This window comes from Crocuta crocuta, unplaced genomic scaffold (assembly GCF_008692635.1).
Source record: "Crocuta crocuta isolate KB4526 unplaced genomic scaffold, BGI_CrCroc_1.0 scaffold448, whole genome shotgun sequence".
Lineage (NCBI taxonomy): Eukaryota > Metazoa > Chordata > Mammalia > Carnivora > Hyaenidae > Crocuta > Crocuta crocuta.
In genome coordinates this window covers 582626-597431 of record NW_027532411.1, presented here as the reverse complement: position 1 = coordinate 597431, position 14806 = coordinate 582626, and positions in this window count along the sequence as shown.

Here is a 14806-nt window from a genome sequence, read left to right as displayed (position 1 = left end):
TCTCTGTTAATCCCCAAAAAAAAAAAAAAAAAAAAAAAAAAAAAAAAAGAAGCCACTTCCTCTCTCTCTTGCGAGTGAATGAACTCTCTCACTTGCGGAATCAGTGAATTACTGAATTACTCAGTCCTCCCCCTTCACCTGGCCAGCTTTTACTGTCTTTCAGTTTATAGTCATTTTCCCCAGAATCCTTTCTTCTACCAAATCTAGATCAGGGGCCTCTGTGTCCTGTGTTTCTTTTCTCTGGTTAGACTGTAAACTCACTGAGGGAGGGTTTCATGTTTACCTTCTTCACAGGCGGATCCTCAGCACCTTGCTTGATGCCTGCAAAATAATATGTGCTTGAATGTTTAACTGTGATGTTACAGTGCCCCCAGCCCCCCCATCTGTGGTTTCACTTTCTGTGGTTCATTACCCACATCAGCTGAGGTCTGGATGCAGATGAACCCCATCAGGAGGTCAGTAGTAGCTTAATGCTACCCGTCAGTGCCTACATCTTTCCCCTCACTTGGTCTGCTCACCTAGGCATTTTATCATCTCACATCATCACCAGAAGGCGGCTGAGTACAGGACAGTAAGATATTTTGGCAGACTGACCACACTCAACGTAGCTTTTATTAGGGTGCATTGTTATAATTGTTCTGTTTTATCATTAGTTATTGTTAATCTCTTATGGTGCCTAATTTATAAACTAACTTTATCATAAGTATAGATAGACAGCTCTATATAGGAAAAAATAGTATACATAGGCTTCAGGCACCAATAGGGAGTCTTAAAACGTATCTCTCAAGGATGAAGGGGGTCTACTGTAATTTATCTTGATTCTGTTAGTTGTCGTAGCATATGGTCAGATTTGTAATAGTTGTACAGAAAAGTAGAATTTAGTGCTAAATGGGTACTGATGCCAACAGATACACTTGACTTTGATTTTTGGAAAAAAATCCTGATAGCAGGTTGCTTGGGTAACCACTTGCCATTTTTTCATGAGTATGAAGTGAAGGGCATACAAGGGGATATGGGACATGTCAGCATCACTAACTTTAAGTTACTGAATCAAACACTAAACCAGTTCTTAATGTTTATTTTTGAGAGAGAGTGAATGGGGGAGAGGGAGGGAGAGAGAGAGAGAGAGAGAGAGAGAATCCCAAGGAGGTTCCATGAGGTTAGTGCAGAGCCCATCGTGGGGCTTAAACTCTCAAACTGTAAAATCATGACCTTAACTGAAATCAAGAGTCATATTGAGTTGATTAAGTGGCTTAATCAACTGAGCCACCTAGGTGCCCCTAAAGCAGTTCTTTTTCAAGCAGTATTCTTGGTCATGAAAATATTCTTGAATTCTGCTGTCTTTTAACTGACACTATTCAAAGTACTTCATGTAATTTTTCTCACTGTGCAGACACTGGAATGTGGGCATTACTTTCCAGAGATGCCTACTCTTAGCTCATTTGGACCATATTGATGATATTTTGTGAAGGAGAATTCCATTTTTATATCCATAAGTCAAGACAACATATTTTGGGACCATCAACGTTTTTTTGTTTGTTTGCTCCCACAGAATATGGTAAACACTTAATAGGCTACAGGTATTCTTAGTGACTTCTATTATGTCTCACTTTTAATGTAATAGTTATATTTCGATATTTAAATGGGGCATTCTTTTTTTAAATGTTTTTATTTATTTTTGAGAGACAGACAGAGAGCACAAGTTGCAAAGGGGCAGAAAGTGGGGCACCTGTGTGGCTGTCGGTTGAGCCTTGGCTCAGGTCATGATCTTACAGTTCGTGGGTTCAAACCCCGGGTTGGGCTTTGTGCTGACAGCTAGCTCAGAGCTAGAGCCTGCTTTAGATTCTGTGTCTCCCTCTCTCTCTGACCCTCCCCTGTTCATGCTGCCTGTCTCTCTCTCTCTCTCTCAGAAATAAATAAAACATTAAAACAATTAAAAAAAAAAAAAAGGAAAGGGGCAGAAAGAGAGGAAGACACAGAATCTGAAGCAGGCTCTGGCTCTGTGCTGTCAGCACAGAGCTGCACGTGGGGCCTGAACTCACAAACTGCGAGATCATGACTTGAGCCAAAGTCAGACACTTAACTGACTGAGCCACCCAGGCGCCCCTAAAATGGGGCATTCTTAATGTTACAACCAGATTTTAAGTACTGTGTGCTCCCTCTGTAATATATTCACTTTTTCATGAAGTCATTTTGATAATAGCATTTTATTTCTTGAATAGCACCTTGATTTGTGGGCTAAATAAACAAGGCATTATTTGCAGGTATGGAGATGATACTACTACTACCAGGTCCCAATTTTGTTTGTTCAGGTGAACTCTTCAGTGACCTGGTTTGGAAAAACTCAGGAGAATTTTTATTATTAAATGCTGTGGAACAAAAACTTCAAAAGAATAAAGGAAGCAGTTAATTTTAAATAATACTCCACAATGTCCCTGTCTTCTGGGCATTGTGCTACTCCTTTTACAAACACCTTTTCCCATCCATGCATGTGCTTGTTTCCCATAGTCAGCCCTTAAATGTATACAGCTCTCATTAATGCTCTGACGTCCAGAATGCATACCGCAGAAGCAGAGGCAGGGCTAGCCAGCCAGTTCTTATTCTCCTTAAACCAAAGGTCCCTAAGCTTGTTTGGGTGTTTTTAGACTTCGTGGTTCTCTTTGAGGAAGGAGCTCCATGAAACAGTGTTAAATTATCCTACTGTACAAACCTGGAACAATTTCCGTAGGATAAGATATGATTGTAGTTTCCGTCCGCTTGTCCCTACAAAACAAATACTAAATGCCATGTGAAATGGTTTTAAGAAATAATGTTTTCAAGTGTCCCTGGTGATGTTTGTGTGCTGCTTGTTCATTCATTTTCAGAAGCCATGTGATTATAGAAGCCAAAGTCTCAAGAAAATATTAACCAGGTGGAAAGTTTAAAACGGATAGAATTTGACCTATTAACTTATCTTCTTTATGCAAGATGAGCAAGACCATCATTATTTGATTTGCGAGATGGAGTACTTTATTACGTACATTTAGAACAACTACTATAGATGAGGGTAGAATCAGCCACACTTCATTTAAACACGGCATTTATTCAGCCTTCTAAAGATACTCAGCATTTAGGAAAAAGCCATAGTGTTGTTTTATGGGCTGTTTATCATCTGTTTCATTCGGTCTTCTCAGGTAAGTAGGTTATTCCTTGTAGGTTTTCAGTGAGGTCTAGAGAGACAAGCATGTGAGCCTAAAAGCAAATGGCTTATAGCAGGTGCTCAGAAACTATTAGTTCTCTTCCGCCTCTACTTAGATTGTGGTGTACTTGGTACAGTGTATCCTCATGATCCATTTAGTAACTGCAGATACATGTCTTTGCTTTGCCCCTTTCTACCACGGCCACAGAATTAGTGACAGAGCTCTCTCCTCTTTCCTACCTCCTTGTCTGTTACCTTCTCCTTCCCTAGGGTGGCTGTTGCTTTTTGCTCATTTTTGCCTCTGATCTCTTTTTAAACCTTTCGCCCTCTCAGATTTCTCTTGTCCAGAACTTCTTTTCTTCTCTCCCCATTACTCTTTTTTTCTTTCTCATACCATGTTGTTGCCTCCTTCAGCATGTTGGGTTCTTTGTGCTCTGCAGCCTGGCCTGAGTCTCCAAGGACCCCATTGGATTGCTTCTGTTGCCCATCAGACTAAAGACACGGAAAGATTTCTTCTCAATCTATTACTCTGTGGTCCCTGCAGGTGCTCTTTTTCCTTGAAAAATCACTCACATGTGCACACATGCATTTTTAGCTGGAATATGCACAGCTCATGCTATAGCTCTTTTTATTTTGTATATATTAAAAAATAAATGCTCTGTGTAATGCATGTCAGGAAATAGAAATTGCCAGTACTCTACAAGCCCCCTTTGCCAGTCCCCTTGTGCCTCCCTGAGGAGTTCATCACTCTCCTGTCTGATCCTGACACTTCAGACTGACTTTGCTTGTTTTTGAACTTTGCGTGCATTAGATTATAGCACCCCTACGCATTACAATTACGCATTCTCTTATGTCTGGCATCCTACACTCAACATCATGGATATGAGACTCATTCATGTTGTTGTGTGTAGTTTCATTACAGTATAATATTCTATTGTATGACCATGCATTCCATTGTCTAGTCAGTCATATACCACAAGTGTAGTGTATATATACATATATATATCTATGTATATATACACACACATATATATGGACCATTATATGTGTGTATATATATACATATACACACATACATATACATATATATATTGAGATACATTTGGACTGTTTCCAGTTTTGAGGTATCAAATGATAATATGAGCATTCTTGTGAATTGAACTTTTATTTTTTTATTTTTATTTTTTTGTGTTGAAATTGAAGTTTTAAATTGAACCTCTGGTTTGATTTTGCTTTAAGTTGCCGGAGTCTGATTCAAATGTTTGGGACTTTTCTGCATTCTTTTATATCTTAGTCTATTCTTTTATTATTCTTTTATTATTTTTTAATATTTATTTTTGAGAGAGAGAATGCAAATAGAGGAGGGTCAGAGAGAAGGGGACAGAGGATCCAAAACGGGCTCTATGTTGACAGCAGTGAGCCTGATATGGGGCTCAAACTCATGACCTGAGTTCAAGTCAAAAGTTGATGCTTAACCGACTGAACCACCCAGGTGCCCCTAGCCTATTCAGTTAAATGACAAACTTACTTACGCATTGTGTATTAGTACAGAATATTTTTAATTTTGTAATGTCAGAGAATGCATGGTGAAAAATTTATAAATGACATTTGTAGTTATGTAGTTATAATAAATACAGATTTCCCCCAGTCTCTGAAAGTAGATTGTTCCTATGAAAACTTCCCTCAGCTGAAGCGGTGCATTTTCAAAGTTTGCACTACTCCACTTCACTTTAGTAAAGACCTGCACTAGTACAGTAATGGCTTTTGGTAAAGTGAAAATCCTCTTCTGATTTCTTTCAGTTAGCAAAAACACATACTAATGTAGGTCTTTCCTGAAAACTAAGTGAAATAATGCAGACTTTTGGGAAACAGAGGATACCTGCATTATTCTATAGTTAATAAATATATTAAATACCATGTGACATGCATGTACAGATTATAAGTAATCATGCAGGTATATGAACTTATAAAAATTCATTTTATTGATTACAGAAACATTATTATGGAATTGATACTGCATGGGATGCACTTATTCTTTTAGTGAACCTTCCTCTAACTGTGTAATTCAGTTGACAAATTGTGTGTAAGGTTATGTAGACTTTTATAGAACCCAAATCAAGTCAACATAGTTGTGAGTCACAGTTTTAAAAAATAAAGTCAATTATTGTTTCTCACTACTTATGCATTTATTGCAGTATGACCATGGATCCAGAGTTACGGCATCCAAGTCTTTTTTTAGCTTGAAGAAAGACCAAATGAATGCCTTGAGTCCTTGTACATCTTGGTTTGCTTTGTTATTAATGATGTTCATAATATAACTATAGCATTATTCTAGCTTTTATTCCTATAAGCCTATTTAGTGTCAGATTCTGGCCTTCCTTGATGAGATAAGGAGTCTGCAGAAATTTCTAAGTGTGCTAACACTGCATATATCCATTAGAGCTTCTGTGAGTGGTTACTCTGTAGTAGGCAGTTTCAGTGGGGAGGGCTATATTAGTATCACTTGGCTTTTTAAAAACTCATATATATGTCCCTTGCTCCAATATGCTACTTTATTTCTCTCCAGTAATCATTATCATACTGTGCCATTGTTAATGATGGAAATGTGTTCTGGCCATAGATGTTTTGCCCTTGGGATAAGCTTGAGAATTGGTGATTACATAGAGATGTTTAAATACATGAATTAGATATCAGTGTTTGGTTAATCACATATATGAATGGATTTATCCACTTATATGAATGGATAAATATTAATATTTTTAACTAACAATAATATCAATAAAGATATTCTCTCATCTGGAGGACTTCATAGCCTAGTGGGGTAGCCGAAAACATAAACACATAGTTTCAGTGTGGTGTGGAATGTAGCTCAAGAGGAGATATACATAAACTGCCATAGGTGATGGTGGAAAAGACTCACTTTTGTGTGGAAGAGTTATAGAGGGCTTTGTAGAAGTGAATCCATTTGGAGTTTGCATAATTTGTTACCTTTAGTGAGGTGCTATTTGTGATGAAGCAAATCCAAAAGTTAGGATAACCTTCTAGTCCATAAGATGTCTCGGAAGACTGTATATTCACCTGACATAACTATAGAACCAGTCATGTACATTTGATGGCTGTCTTTATAAAATCATCTTATAGATTGTATTCTCTAATAAGTTTCTTAAAGTGCTATCACATTTGTATCTATAAATGCAGTGCTTAACTGTTGTTCATTAAAACACTAAAGAGTTTATGAGAAATGTAATAATGAGAGACCAAGTGATCTAGCAAGGCTTCTGGCTTTTTCAGACCTAGATCTTCCTGTGCTAGGTCTGTGACATAAGCAAGTGATTTGACTTTTCTAAATCTTAGTTGCTTCAATGTAAAATGTGGAAACAAGAGTATCCTACTTAAAGAATTATTAATAAAAATGAAATAAGGTAATATACTCTTGGAACAGTACTTGGTTCTTAGTAACAATAACATAATATATTTTTGCTATTAATTAAAAATTTAGCTTATAATATACATAAACCTTCAATATTGTAAACCTTAAAAAAGATCTACTCTGATTTTTTATTTCTTTCAGCATTGAATTAAATTTTGAAGGAACTCTTTGTAAAACACCTGAGTCTGGAATTTATATATATATATATATATTTTTTTCCCCTTACTCTGTTATGACAGGTGTCCACAACAAGATTGATAGCAAAAAGAAATTACTAATTGAGGTGCAGGTGGTGAAAATCTGTGTGTGTGTGTGTGTGTGTGTGTGTGTGTGTGTGTGTTTAGATAGATCCTTGAGTTTATATTGAACTTGAATTTGAAGATAGACTAGATTACCTATGAAAAATATTTAATGAGTGAGTTAATTTTTGCCTTAACTAATTTCACAGCCCTACGCATGTATCTGTTCTTTCTCTCTTGGTGAATGTGTAATAATAAGAGCTGTGGATCCCAGGAGTAACCTGGATGTGTGCTCATCCTCTCAGACTTAGACCTCAGTATGACCTCACCTTCTGCCTTTTTTCACTCAGTGTTCTATCATGGCTGTAATCCTCTGCCATTACACAACCTTATAAAATACTGATTCTAAATCTTTCATGAGAGTGGATCCTGATCTTCTTTTAATGTTGTTAGCCATGCTGTGGGAAAAAAGAAAAAACAAACAAACAAAAACAAACCCTTCAAAATGATATACTTCAGATCAGTGCATCTTAGTTTTCTTGTCTACTTAATGAAGACATACTGTTTGTTTAAAAAGATTATATATGTTTTAAAATCATCATCTAGATCAGCATCTCCCACTGTGTTGTGCAAATTAGTTTTGTTGGTAAATGGCATTATGTGACATAAAGCCAAAAGAGATTGTGAAATTCCAGTGTAAATGGAACAGATTTCACCACTCCATAACCTCTAGGACTCTTCCAAGCTGTAATTGCTAATGTACAATGCGGATCTCTGAAGAGGGTATATAACGTCTACAGTTTCCACTAAAATTCGCTTGACCAAGGAACCTCCTTATGTTTCTTTGTTTGCAACTAATATCAGGGGAAGAATGCAGAGAAAATTCTTGAATTTCTAATAATCCATGTTTAAACAGCGACCATAATAAAATCCCAGACAGAGAGCCCAGCTAAACTTGGGGTGAACATAGGCAGAATGTCCTAAAATAATGGTTTATTCCAAAAGGTGAAGGTTTCTGAGCCTGTTACCTACCCAAATTATGGAGGGATTCTGTGTGTACTTCCTCTTTTTTTCATATATAAAACTCTTCTCATTCTAGAAATCAGGAAACCGTGGTTTAATCTGTTCTATCAGAAGTTACTTTCAAGTACAAAGTTTTTAAAAATCAGTTTTCTTTGGAAACATTCGGTATACTTACCAAAAGAGAAAAACAATTCCAAGGTGTGTGTGAGTATCCTATGTTTTTATCAGAAGGGAAAATGATGCTACGTTGGTTGTATTAAGCAGTCAGCATGGACTGGGATGGTGTTCAGCCAGATTTAGTGTCATTAGTGTGTATTCATTATACATTGAAAAGACCTCCATCAGTAATGTGTATTAATTTAAATGGACCTTTAAAAATACATATAGAACAAAGATCTCTGGCCTTTTGGAACTCATTACACAGTTGTCCTCTGAACTTATTTCTAATTCCCTTTCATTGCCCATATATATTTGCTGTTTCCTCATGATATTTGTGCCTTGCACATTGGCCATTCCTGTTTACTCATCTCATTGGACTACTGGTCCTCAGATAGGTGAGGCCTTTTGAGCTGCTTCCTGTGGTACCTTAGAGGTAAGCAGAGTGGTTTGCGAGTTACTGGCTTCCTGAGCAAGAACGGTGGCATATTATGGTGCAAACTTACTTCCCTTTGTTTTGACTTTTTAATGTATTATATTTAAACACATGTTAAATATAACATATATGTTGAATATTACATTGTGCTAGATTTATATTTAACACACACATATATATTTTCTTGCTGTCCTTATGTATGTATTACTAGTATAAGTGTTCAAAATGCCTTCACGATATTTGTTTTAATCTTGGATCTAGTAGGACACTCTTAAAAAAATAACAAAAACTTTGCCTAATACACTTGGCTTATCTATGCTGTGAAGACAGTGAGCTTTCTTACTGAATCTTAATGGCATGCATTCATTAAACTTACTGTACTGTATATGCATATTAATTTACCAAATGGATTTGTAATGATTGACACAGATTTCTTATGGGAGAACTGAGACAGATGTTAGCCAGTTATACTGCTGGATTGAGTTAATAATTGAGATTTTCCTTTCTATTGAATAACAGATTGGAAAATAGACAAAGCAATGCCAATATATTGAAATTAAACTACCCTTAATATACAAAGATGTTCTTCAGCAAATGCAAAGGAAGAAAGTCAAACGCATTCCTACAAATCTTGACATTCATTATTTTTGTTATCAATGGAAATCTAATTTACATACAAATAAAATGTCAATTCATATCATAACCACCAAGATAAATAGATGCATTTATACTTTTCCATGAGCTATTCTTTTTGAACTTACGTGCTATGTTTGGCTCTTTGCCCATCAACCAGGTGAAATGTAAGTTTAACAAAGAAGAAGGATGAAGTTACACCTGGCCCATGCACACATGCAAAGTCAGATTGGCCTGTGGGAACCAACAGTTGCCATTGTACATAATTTTAATTGTTTTTTTTTCTTTGAGAGAAAAGAAAACAAAAGGAAAAATGACATATGTGTGAGGTAACGAATGATAATGTTTGTTAATTTGCTTAGTGAAATTGTGATCTTATTCAAAGCAGAATTTTTAATATACTTCCCTCTCACCTGTTATGAAAGCAAAAATAATCAATTCCCCATTCCTTTTGATAATTCATGATGTATGCAGGCTTTATTTTAGTTACTCTAGTGAGATAGGTGCATGCTTCATTTTTTCACATATATTCCAACTTCAGTCAGACTTCTAGTATAAAATTTTTAAAAGCAAAAAGTGTTTTGTAATTATCTTATAAAAGTAAAATGGTTAATGAAATTCTTTCTCTAAGCTGTATATGGATATATGGAGACTCATTTTGGCAAAACGAACATTATTACTTACTTACCAGACTATCTCCTTTTACCTAGACCAGTACATTTGAAATGAGATATTTAAAATATAGAGAGCATAGCTTGGTGAAATAAAAGCCTAATAAAATGTGTTTGGGCTAACGTGAAAACTCAATGAAAGAGGATATCTAAATAATGTGCATTTTATCTCCGAGAGTCTTGGGTTGGTTCGAGTGTCCAGATGACTATTAATGGGCTTTGTGCTCCCAAGCATATGTTAATAGAAGCGATCCTTTTGTATTAATTTCATGTGAATTAATAAGAGATTTATTTGATGGGAGTTGTTTGAAGGTGATGACATTTAAATCTCAACAGGATTTAAGATATCTGAAAATACCTTAAAGATTCAGGAACAATCAATTCAGAGAGAGTAGATTAAATAGACAAGGATAGCAAAGAACAGGATCTGACATTGGGTTTATGAAGATTGAAGCAGTTTACAAAACCAAAGCGATCTACCATTGAAGTATTGCCCTGGAATCTGAAGAAATAGAAAACATTTAAACTCCTTTAGCAGTTCTTGGGTTTATGATTTGGATAAACAATGTTCTCTTGCATTTTATAGTTCACTTAAGCAATCTGATTTTGATCTGTATATATGGAGTAGACAGGATTCAAGGTTTTTTTTTTTTTAAACCAATGAGCAAACACATATGTTCTTTAAAAACTGAACTTTATATGTCGTTCATATGGAAGCTATCTAGTTTGCTATAGGCCCCAAACTTGACCTTCCTTTTATTTTGCTATCACTTGCTTAATTCTTTAAATTCTTTGTGGGAGACTTTTGATCAAAAGAAGCAATTTGCTTTTTGTTCTTCCTTTTAATTTTTTAATAAAAGCTACATGAAATGTGTAATTAATAACCCAGTACTCCTAGGTTGTTGATACAAACAAGCATGGAAGAAGCATATATTTAGGAGAAGACTATCATGTCTTTTCTTTTGTGTTAAGCTTTGATTTCAAACACTTGAAAGTTTTACTATCTGGAAAAACAATAAGAAAATGTCATCTGGTATTATATGTTATGATGACAAGAACTGCTACTTATAATAAAAATCATACTCAACAGGATTTGAGACTGAAGTTAAATTATACAGACTCGCTCCTCCAACTTTTTAGCCTTGTTGAGGTCTTATCTATCTACCTACCTATCCATCCATCCATCCATCCATCTAATGCATTAATCAATTGGAAGTGCACTCAGTTGAAATCGTATTTAAAAGATACTCAAAACCTTTAGTGTTTTTGAGAAAGAAGGATTCTTAGAATACTTTTCTTTTTTTTAAAAAAGATATCCTTCTCTCTTACACAAAGAATAGGAAAATTATAGTCATCTTGCTGGATGTTTAGCATATACCTAGGCGGGGCATACATTTATTGAATGCATGAATTTTGGAGGAAATGAATAACTGAGTGAACGGTAGACCTCAGTGTTATTTATGCAGTCCTTAGTTATTGATGGTTTCATATTTTGTAGTCTTTCAGGGAAATTGGATAAAGTTTTTCCAAGGTAAAAATATAGCATCTAAGCCGTTAATCAGAACCATTATAGAATCTTAGAGGCACGAAGAAGTTTAGAAATTATTTATTGTAATTCCCTCATGTGAGTAAGAACAGAGGCACAGAGAAGTGAAGGGGCTTGGCCTTGATTACATCAGCCAGTGATTTGAATTAGGTTCAGAAACTGAACATGTCATTGGACATTCTTCCTTCGTTGGTTTAGGGTCAAGATGCTACAAAGAACATAGGAATTTGTATCTTTTACCTTCAAGGAGTTTCTCATCTAATCAAAATAAATTCTTATTCTGATCTACATTGGATGGATGTGTCATCTCAGCTCTTTTTTTTAAATTACTGAAGTAGTTGATTTCTTTGATTGAATAATTCATTTGATTACCTATTGCAAGGCTGTTTGGAACAAGTATTTTATAAATGTTTGAAAAAATAGAATTCAAAGAATTATATACCTATGCATATATAAACAAAAATATATACACATACATATGAAATAAAACTAAAGCATTAATGATTAATTCAAAATACCTAGTAATAATAGAAAACTGCAGTTCCTTTTGCTGTGAAGATGCCATTCTGAGAACATGAGCCACAGTCTTCTATAGAATAAGGATTTTTTTCTTATATAGTTAAGAATTTCAAATAGTGAGATAAAGTAGTTATCAGAAATTTTGAGTCTTGTAGCTCTTATTTAGATTCTTCAGTTCCTCCTTATCCAGTTCACTTTTAGCCCCATTATCTAAATGGTTGTTTATAGTGGACTTATTGTAAACTGGCATTTTGAACTGTTTTTGGTAGTCAGTACAAGGGTTATTACTATATAGTTGAATGAAGAGGTTTAAAATAGAGTTGCCAGACTCTCCTTGATGTGATTATCTATTTATCTATCTATCCATCCATCTATCTATCATCTATCTGTCTATCTATCTTTCTATCTAATCTAATTATTTTATGACCATTAATGTAACATCTGCCTCAATAATTTCATTTAGATAATAAAGATAATGGTATAATGATGGTTCAAAGATGGTTCAATCACAATTTTATGACTTATATATCAAGAACAAAAATAGAAGATTACTAAAGATAGCTACAAAGATAGCGTGTGTTCTAGTGCATAATGTTTCTGTAACTGTTGCTCCAGAAGGCTCACATCAGTTCTCGATGGCATTGCAGTGGCTCTTTTCTCAGCCACATGGTGTACACTGCTACTAGGAGTTTGAAAGAGATTGGCAGTGGGTACCACTTCTTGTCTTCAGCTGCGACTGTACAGTATCCGTAGGTACACTTCGTATCTTTTCCAGAAGCATGTCCCCTCCATGTTTACTAAGATCTTCTATCCCCACCCCAGTGTAGGTAAGTATTCTGGTCCTTAGGCTTCGGGAGTTTTAGAGATTAAATCGTACATCACACTCTGTTGTGAAAATGATTTCTGTAATCTTTTATATCACGCTCCTCTTTCTTCCTGCTGCTTTATTAAAACCCAGGGGAGGGGAGATCTTGCTCAGGTTTGCTCATGCATTTATTAGGTATCTTTCAAGCAGCCTGTGGTGCTGGCATATAAATATATTTTAGGTGTGATACATTAAAGCATATGTACATCATTTAGGAAGGAAAATATTTTTTGTTTTGTTTTGCAGATGTACAGATCAGCTCTCAAAATGTCTTCTGTGTCTTCTGAGCGTCTTCTAAGACAATTGCATTAGCCTCCTGCTAGTTGACTAATAGAATTAATAATTGTAAAAAGCACTCTAAAGCCACATGCCTTATGAAGTCAATGCTGGGTATGATTTTACAAGTATGTGATCCATTTTTTCAAGTGAAAATGTTAACTGGAAAAGTTCTTGGCACACAGTAAAACATCATGCAATCTGTTATGTGTCTTAAAGATAATAACTTGAGGGTGGCTATAGTCTTATGATATCTAACTTATGACTTGTTACGGGAGTTTCTTCCACTTAGAGGTATTGCAAATGTGCTTATATTTACATAATATGTCATTCTCAAAAGTTATGGTGATATAATTCCAGTAAAAACTTATTTTTCTATAACTACTTCAAAGTATAGTCAACTAAATTAACCATGATTTTTTTTTTAAAGAAACTAAAAAGAACATGCCCCTTCCACCCACAGCAAAAAAGAAAACACCAATGACCTTTCTGATACTTCTTTGAAGTTTTAGCAGTTTAACATTATTTGCGATGTATATTTTTAAGGGCTGCATTCAGCACAAGGAGTCAGTGAGTCATATGGGTTCCAAAGATCTGTTCTTGGTGGAAGAGGGAACTGAAATTTGAAATGATGATAATTCAATTAAATCCTATTTTCTCTTAGTTACAGTAATTGCTGGTTCAGTGGTTTTTAAACTATGAACTATTCCTTTTCTTCATTATAACAATAAATCAACAAGGTCTAATTTTTTTTTGGTTCTGAAGAACAAGTGAAATTTTTCCATATTAACATATTTGTATTTATTCACTTTTAATATTTTATCTTAGTCCCTTGCTCTGTAAAATGTTGCTGTTTTACTAATCACCTTGACATTAATATATGAACAGAAACCATTTTTTCTTCATTTTCTCTTATTTTATTTTTTTAATGTTTTATTTATTTTTGAAAGAGAATGAGAGAGATAGAGGGAGAGAGAGAGCGAGCATGAGCAGGGGAGGGTCAGAGAGAGAGGGAGACAGAATCTGAAACAGGTTCCAGGCTCTGAGCTAGCTGTCAGCACAGAGCCCAACATGGGGCTCGAACCCACGAACCATGAGATCATTACCTGAGCTGAAGTTGGACGCTCAACCAACTGACCCATCCAGGCGCCCCCCCCCCTTTTTTTTCCATTTTCTCTTCATTTTAATGGAAGGAAAATCTTAATGAATTGGATTATTTCATATTCATTTCTTTATGAATCCTGCCTTTCATAGAGATTTTCATTTTTCTGTGTAACCTTATTTATTTCATTGGAGTGCATTACTGTTAGGTTTTATTTATATTAAGGAGATGATTTTAAAATACAAATGATATGTATTTGTCCAAGGAAAGATTAAATTGCAATAGTTACTAAAGACTTAAAAACAAGTAACCATGAAATTCTGGAGGGAAAGGCAAGAGATGCTATATCAAATCATCACATTTATATGTGTAGTAATGGCTGATACTCTATAAACTGGAATGTCTTTTTCTGTAGATCACGGTAAGAATAGCATATGTTTTTGTCCCCTCAAATTGTTGTGTTTTAAATGATAGCTGATTTCTTAAACTCCTATATTATTATTTTTTTCATTTTTAGTTTTCCTTCTGTTGACTGCCAGTAAAATTGCCCTCCACTCTTTCATGTGTTGGTTCAAGTTCCTAAATTCTGTCACTTCTGACAGAGGAACAGGGGTCTAAAGTGTTGACATCAACCAATAAGACATGAACATACAAATATTAAAAAATAAATACGTTGGAGGTGCCTGGCTGGCTCCCTCGGTGGAGTGTGTAACTCTTGATCTTGAGGTCATA